The sequence below is a fragment of the Ursus maritimus genome, unplaced genomic scaffold (assembly GCF_017311325.1).
Source record: "Ursus maritimus isolate PB19 unplaced genomic scaffold, ASM1731132v1 scaffold_23, whole genome shotgun sequence".
NCBI classification, from domain to species: Eukaryota; Metazoa; Chordata; class Mammalia; order Carnivora; family Ursidae; genus Ursus; species Ursus maritimus.
This window is the reverse complement of record NW_024424786.1, coordinates 13,675,230-13,684,087: the sequence shown is the minus strand read 5'-3', so window position 1 is coordinate 13,684,087 and position 8,858 is coordinate 13,675,230.

The following is an 8,858-nucleotide window of genomic DNA, read 5'->3' as shown; positions in this document are numbered from 1 at the left end:
ATATAAAATTGGATTAAGCCAAGAGTTTTTGCAATTGTGAGGAATCCTCATGCACTGCTAGTGAATGGTTCATCATTTGCAGCCTTTCTGGATAGTAATTTGGCTATGGATTAATAAAATAAATTATGATATCTCTCACAAATAAATATACCTACTCCTATATGTATATGTTAGAGAAACTCTCCTCCAGCTTCAAAGGACAGGTATGAGGGAGTTCATCAGTGCCTTGTTCAGGGAAATAGGACGTTGTGACCTAGATGTCCATTACTGTGGGTATGGAGAGATAAAATGCAGTGCATACATAATTCCGGCATACTCTGCATTTAGAAGTAATGAACTAGACTGATAACCCAAGGACAAATTTATGGGGGGAAAATGTCCTGACTTAAAAAAAAGAAAGGAGAATTGAAACAAGATCTGGATGTTAATAGTTTTCACACAAATTAAAACACAAATACATATAAAATAATGCTATCTTTCTTTCAAGGGTATACACAAACCGAAGACCACATTGAACATTTTAGAATGGGTTCAACCCAAAGGTAAGGGAGGTGGGGAAATGACAGTGGGGTGGGATAAAGGAGAGTCTAATAAATAAAATGAATGCAATTAAATAAAATTTAAAAAGTCTTACCGGGATAATTGAGTATCATGTGCAATGAGTGAACAGCCTGAGTTATGCATTTCTCGGTACCTGCTGTCCAAGAAATAAAATTGTCTGAGAAACCTACTAGGACATTTTGCCCAGAATAATTTAATTGTGAAACTCTGCTCCACTTTTATTCTTTGCCATCAGAATTGCCATCAGTGTCTAAAAGAATTCAGACTTACATTTCTCTTATGCCAAAGAATAAGCTTTTTTTCCCCAAAAAACATGTGGAACATCCATTAATATTAATAGAAGTTGAGGATATACTTGAGAGAATTCAATAAATGTCTGGCGAAATACTGACAAAGCCCATCTTCACGTGAGATGCATCATTTCTTCCCAAATGTTGCACATGTAGAGATGCTTATTTATTCACATGGCTCAAAAACTCTGGCTGGTATAAACTTCAGGGTATCCCCAGAAGGCTACTTAGTAGACACCAGTAAAGATCCATAGCCCTTGTGTACTAGTTCTTTACGCATACATACGGTGTGCGTGTGTGCGTGTGCGCGCGCACGTGCATGTGTATCCTCCACCTTGAAGGTGTGGGGAACAGATGCGGAACAATTTAGTAGTCTGAATATAAACATGGATATATGAAGTAATATAAAGACAGCTGAAATACAGAACAGAAAAGTAATTGCTGCACTCTTCGTGGAGCCCGCACAAAGCCTGCTGTTCCAGAGAATTAAGTACCGAGTTCTGTATTACAAGATGAAACATGTGCTAGATTTACAGAAGTCCCCTCGCCAAGTACTTGAGCTGCTGGAAACTGTGAGGAAATTTTCAAAGGAAACTTATAGGATGGAAAGAAATCTGGACTACAACGGCGAGGACTTGCCTTAGATTCCCCGTGCTGCTTCCTTCTAACTACTTGAGGAACCTGATGCTACCCCTGAACCTAATTTCTTCGTCAGTCAGGTAGTGCAGACATAGTTCTTACTTGCGACAGTATCACAGTACTCCCGAGGCATAGCGAATGTGAAGGAGCTTAGCAAATTTCAGCTGTCACAGTGTGACGGAAACTGGTAGCAATCATGATTGTGTACCCTTCCTTAACCAGGTCACCAGCTGGCTGTGACAGTGAAAAAGAAAACAAAAGGTCAGAATGGAAGAGAATAACTTGGAAAGTACAGCAAAAGCAGAGGAGATTCTGGAGAATTCTGCCTTCCTTCAGAAGTTGAGAAGAAATGTTGTATCAGCCCAGGAAGAATTTAGCATCAACCTCCATCAGTTTCTTTCCAGCATTAAGCTTGGGTCAGATAAAAGCTCTGAAGCTGAAGCTCACTACCAGACTCTGGAAGTTTGGGGTCAGCGGCTAGATCAGAGCTGAGCATCTCTCATCTCAAGGGATGAATATTATGGTATGGAAGGAAGAACTGGGTGAAAAATTGTAATTTTTCCTCCATACTGAGACACTTCTATCAGTTGCAGGAGTTGTGCACACATTAGGGCTATTTCTGGCAGCTGGGATGTGTCGTGACCGTAGGTGAAACTCACAGTCATGTTTCCCAGGCTTCGCTAGACAATGAAGACAATGTGAGTTGTTAAATCAATTCACACAGTAGCAAAGTAGACTTTCTTCTATTCTTTCTATTCTCATTAGTACAATTATGAGAATCATGGGAACTTTAATGCTCTCTGAATTTTGCTCTTTCCCACCTAGTTTATGGAGTCCCCAGAGAGTAACTCCTGTGCTTGTGAATTCATTGTTCTTAGCTAACACTGGATTTTTTTGTCATTTTCTCAGGCAAGCACAGTAAATGTACAGAATGCAGCAACTTCCACCACCACATGATGGTTCAGGCCATTTTCACTTTCCTCAGACATTTTGAGCCCTGATGTCTCTGGTTGTCACCCCTGAAGTTTCTTGGCATCTCCTCCATTCCTGATGTGAGCTCCTCTGCTTTATGCTGCCCACCATGTGAATTCATGATATTTCATTTTCTTTCTTAAGTTTGTTCTTGATTCTCCCTTGTCCTGTACAGACTATAAAGCATTTCATTCAAGGTCACAATTGAAATGTGAGCAGAATCACTTTTATTTTTAACCACTGTTTCTACCCAAGACTTTGGCACGGTTCCTGGAGAAAAACACTGTGTGCATAATACGAGCAGCTTAACCACTATTGCACTAAAACAAATTCCTCCACTCTGTAACTGGGTATCCATCTCTATAACAGTTTGGGTTCCTTATCTGTCTCCTGCAGACTGATTTTTTTTTTTAATAAACCTTGGCTTCTTATAAAAATACAAAGAAATGAAGAGGATATTTTCTAAAGATGAAAAGCTTGATTAAAGACAGAACAGCAAGAATAATTGTGTCCACAATGAAAGATTCTGAGGCTGCTTGCGTTGAAGTTTGCATTTTGGGAGTCATCAAAACCAGAGCTGCCTCAACTAACAGTTACTTAATTCATGCAGGGCCATGGAGTTGAGGCAGTAGAAGAAGGGAGCCGTTGTAGCTTCTGAGCCATTGAGAGCCACAGACAGTCCTATTTACAGGATGGCTGGGAATGGTAAAATTTGTAAACAGAGAGCACAGCTAGAAATATATGAATAAAACTTATGTGTAAGATGATACAAATTTAGACTCGAAGTTGGTGGTAGGGACAGCACGTAGGGATAGGAAGGAGGGTGAAAGGTATTTTATAGGAATAACAGACATTGCTAACTCTTCAGGAAAGAAAATTAAAATTCCAAGTCCATTTCAGGGAGCTCAACAAATTGAAACTCATGAATCTCCTCTTTAGGGCACTCCTACCCTGGTGATTTTCACTCTGAGGCATCTCATCTCAAAGTTGCTGTCTTACAACTATACTGTCCTAGGACAGAGACTCACGCCCAGCGGGACTCAGGTGACTTCCACAGGATCATATTAAAATGCCTGGATTGAAGTTCAGAAGCACTGGGCTCTTCTGGCTCGAAGCTTAACTGTTAGTTCCACTGGCTGCTTACAGTGTGGCACCAGAAGGTCTGATGTGAGCGGTAAAGCAGAAAGCCATCAGTGGCTTCTCGATTTGACTCACGAAAGCCAGAGAATAAAAGTAGCCATGTGCAAAAATGGGAAGCAGAAGATGACATCAACTCTAAAGGCATTGATTTCCTATAAGAGGTTTGATTTAGGTTATGTGGCTCTGGGGTGAAATAGCCAGTCAGGACTGAAGATAAATAACGTGAGTCACTGGCATAGGGGTAGCAACCGAAACTGAAAATAAATACCTTTTTATGAAGGAAAGGTAATGTAGAGAGGAAGAGAAGGCAAGCCTGAGATAAATCATTCCATCACCTGTCGTAGGCCAGTAAGTACCTGCAGCTCCCTGACACAGCATCCGGCCATGAACACACGCTCTCTTGACCACAAGGCTGTCCCAAAGCTGTCACTTCCGGATCGGATCTTTGGTTGCCTGAATTGTGTTGATCGACGCGTACCTTCTCCTTCATGGTCTCCCACTGCATCTGATCCAGTGTTTTCACTGCGAAGTCTGCACTGTGGTACTGACTCATGGGTTCCTTTAATGTTTGCCTAATTACTGCTTTCTAAGGTCTTACTCCAGGAGGAGAGGAGCTATATTCCTTCTGATTTTTGGAAGTAGAAGGAAATCCCAACATTTAGTGAAATAATGCTTATGGTTTTCCTGACTTACTACACACAGGTCATCTAGCTCTCCACCTCTGAGTCCTCTGTGAGTGTCTCGGGGAGAGGGAAATGAGAGCACGCTTTCACTGGGAGCCACCACTTTCTTCAGTAGGCCACAGCCGTTTTTCAAAATGCCATGTCAGCAAAAGACACATGCTTCGGAGACCACAGTGCACGATGTAATATTTGCAACCACAGTGAAGTTGGCTCAAATAATTTATTTTGAGGGAAAAATTCCAGACTGAGGCCAAGGTATAGAAAATAGCTACATAATTTATAGGTCGCATGTAAGTCTTCTCCCTGTAAGATTAAAATCCCCTCTTTTCCTCCTTCTTGCAACAGCAGTTTCCTGGCACCGCTGACCAGCATTGCCCTTGAGAGTTCTACTCCGTAAAGAAGTGGAAGACTGTCTGCAAGCTCCTGATTAACCTGCCAACGAACTGACTATGAAGCTGTCGTTTAGGGAGAATCAAAGCAATCTCCACTCCGTTTTCCAGATGCATTGTTCCAAGAGCCGGAGCCTCACTGGCTTAAGAGAAATCAGCTGAGGTTTATGAGAAGGAAAGCAAAGCATGGGCTTTGGAAGGACGCAGTTCTGGAACCTATTCCAAACTTTGCACTGCCTCGGGGTTTTTGCATTGCTATTCCCATGCCCAAATCACTGTTCTCTTAGTTTAGCTTGTTGCCTAGCTTTTTCCCCCTTCTTCACATCTCACCTGCCACTTCTCCAAAGAGGTCTCTTCTGACCAGTCCAGTAAGAGTAACACCCTTCCTAGGGTCCATCTAGTTATCATCACAACCTTGGGCTCTTTATGCCAAAGCATTTTTTTTTCCAACTATAACTGTTTTATTTATATGTTTATCTTTTTTTTTTTTTTTTTAGCTTTTCTTTCCCTCTAAGAGGCAAGTTACCTAAGGCAGAACCATAAGCGCACCTGTTTTATTTTTGAGAAGCAGAATAGATAGTGTTATGGCTCTCAAACTTTTTGGTCTCAGAATCCCTTTAAACCCTTAAAAGTTATTGAGAATCCCAAAGAGCTTTTATAGCATTTTTTGAGTTATGCCTGTCTAAATTTACTATATTAAAAACTAAAGCTGAGAAAATTTTTAAATGTCTATTAAGTCATTTAAAAATATGAATAAGAAAATCCATTCATGTTAACAAAAATAATATTTTTTATTTGGAAAAAAAAACCCGTTTTCCAAAATATACAGTTAGTGTGATGAGTGGCATTGTTTTATATTTATGCAAATCTCTTTAAGCAAAAACAAGCTACATTGTCTCATGGACTTCTGCATTTAATTTGTTGTGCTATGTCATTTTGGTTGAAGGACATGAAAAGAATCAAAATATTGCACACGATCTTCTTTGGTATTATACTGAAAACTGACAAGTAGTTCCCTAAAGTTTGTTGCAAAATGGAATCTGAAACCATATCAATGAACTTGTCGTAATCTGTTACACTATAGTTCACTGCCTTGCACTTTGAAAGAATTTTACCTGTGAATGGCTTTGTAATATCATGCCGGATCACCCAAGTAAATACTGGTTAACCGTTTTTATGCTTGTATCTCAAATACTGACATCGTTTATGACAGGATATCAAAAAGTTCCATTAGCTGATATCATTACTAATCTCATGAGAAAAATCTTTAAGTTATTAGGATGCTATTAAGCTCATAGTGACATAGACAAGTTTTTCAAAATCCTAGTTTTCACTTAAAAGCCTAAATTTTGCGGATGGCAACCAATACCAGGTGCTATTTGTCTTACAGTGACAGAATCATTTCATTTTCTATGGCTTTTTCTTTTAATTGAGATTTTATTTTTTTCAGAGTAGTTCTAGGACCACTGTAAAATTGAGGGGAAGGTACAAAGATTTCCCATAGACTCCCTGCACACTCCCGCATGCAAGGACACACGCGTGTGCGCGCGTGCACACACACACACACACACACACACAGCGTCCCCTTATCAACATCCCTGCCAGAGTGGTATCCAGAATTCATAGTATACGCTGTGGTTCACTCTTGCTGTTGTACGTTCTACGGGTTTGGACGAAGGTATAATGGCAGTTATCCATCATTATGGTATTATACAGAGTATTTTAATTGCCCTAAAAACCCTCCACGCTAGGCCTATTTATCCTTTCCCTAGCGACCCCTTGCAACCACTGATTTAATATTTTTGGAGGATTTTTGAATCTATGTTCATGAGAGATATTGATCTGTAGTTTTCTTTTCTTGTAATGTTTTGTCTGATTTTGGTATTAGGATAATGCCGGCCTCATTGAATGGGTTAGGAAATATTCCCTCTGCTTCTACCCTCTGAAAGAGGTTGCAGAGAATTAGTAAAATTTCTTCCTTTAAATGTTTGGTAGAATTTGCCCCATCTGGGGCAGTTGTTTTCTGTTTTGGAAGGTTATTAGTTATTGACTCAGATTCTTTAACAGATATTCAAATTGTCTATTTCTTCTTGCGTGAGTTTTGGCAAATTGTGTCTTCGAAGGAATTGGTTCATTTCATCTAGGTTACAAGTGTATAGTCTCAGCATTGCCTATAATTTTTTTTTAATTATTAATGCCTTTGGGATATACAGTGAAGTTCTCTCTTTCATTCTGATATTAGTAACTTATGTCTTCTTTCTTTTTGTCTTATTTAGCCCGGCTAAAGTCTTATCAATATTATCGATATTTTCAGAGAACTGGCTTTTGGTTTCTTGTATTCTCTTTTAGTTTCCTGTTTTTAATTTCATTTATTTCTGCTCTAATCTTATTTTCGTCTGCATTCTTTGGATTTAATTTGCTCTTCTTTTTCTAGTTTCCTACGGTGCACACAGATCATTAATTTTAGATCTTTCTTCTACTTAATATATTCATTCAGTGCTATACATTTCCGTCTAAGCATTGCTTTCACTGCACCCCATAAATTTTGATAGTTGGCTCCATTCCTTTTTGAGAAATTATCTACAAAATTTCAAGAGTGAATAACCTTAATTTAACTCTTATTCTTTTTGATAAAATGGTGTTCCGTGAAAAAAGTGGCTAGTTCTCCCAGTTCAGTCACATAAGTACTTTTCCTCAACTCAACTATCATACTTTGTAAGCATTATTAGCACTTAATGTCACTTCTCATTTCGTTACATAGAATATTACAAAGATGTGCACTCAAGGGTTGAGGGTTAATACAATTAATAATCTTACTGCTTTGTCAAGGATTTTCTCAACGTCCTTGATGTCAAGAATTTTTTTTCTTCTGTGTGTGAACACAATGACTAGTATATGGTTTGGTGCCACTGCAATGACACCAGGTGTTTGCCCACCATTGTTTTGCACCATGAGTACAGATGCCGACACAGTGAAAAAGGCAAATAATGTCTTAGTGGTACTATTAAAAAAGACACTGGCTTCATGGATCTCATGGAGGTTTCTCAAAGACCCCAGGGTTAAGAGCAAACATGTCAGAGTTTCATTACATATGATCTATGTCTAATGCAAAACTTATGGACTATGTACAGTTCTGAACTAGAAAAGTACTTGTGAAGGGCAATGCAAATTGGTTTGAGTAAGGTCTATGTTTAATGATCAGTGACAATTTGGTATTAATTTGTATGACTAGCAGGTGAATTAGTTGAGACTCTTGGTTACAAATGATCAAAAGCCAGCTAAAACTGCATAAGGAAAAAAAAAAGCCAGTAAAATAGAGTATCAGTTCACATTTCCTAAACTATAGTTTCAGGCACAACTAAATTCAGATTCTCACATTTTGTCATCAATCATATGTCTTTCTCCACTTTTTAGCTTTGCTCTCCCTGGTGTTGCATCATTTCTTAGGTTGGCTCTCAGGGTGTAGTGACAGAATTGATCACCAGCAGCTTTACGCTTACAACACACCAACTTAGAAACTATGATGAATCAACCATTGATTTCCCAGTTGATGTTGTAAGTTCCTGGTAGGACTCTCATTGACCTAGCTTGGGTGGTAGGATGCCCATCCCTTCACCACTCAGAGGGGTAGGTTCTCTAATAACCATTGACAGATTTGGATTGAAGGCATAACTCTAGCAGTAGAAGGTGATTCAGCCCTACTTTAACTATGTACATTGAAAATGGAAGATTGGGGTTAGTTTCCCCGAGGAAATTTGCTATGCTATTACCAAAAGAAAGGAGAAGATTATGGCAGGCAAAAGTAACAGGTGTTTACTAAGGGTGGTATCAGATGTTGGCAGATTATCCTTATCCTTATAGATGGATTATATATAATGAAATCCTGTATTTTAACAGTATTCTTTCTTGCCAAAGGAGTGACTCTGATAAAGAAGGTCCTAGGAGGGGCGCCTGGGTGGCACAGCGGTTAAGCGTCTGCCTTCGGCTCAGGGCGTGATCCCGGCGTTATGGGATCGAGCCCCACATCAGGCTCCTCCGCTGGGAGCCTACTTCTTCCTCTCCCACTCCCCCTGCTTGTGTTCCCTCTCTCGCTGGCTGTCTCTCTCTCTGTCGAATAAATAAATAAAATCTTTAAAAAAGAAAAAAAAAAAGAAGGTCCTAGGGGGTGAGACAGGCAAGTTGAC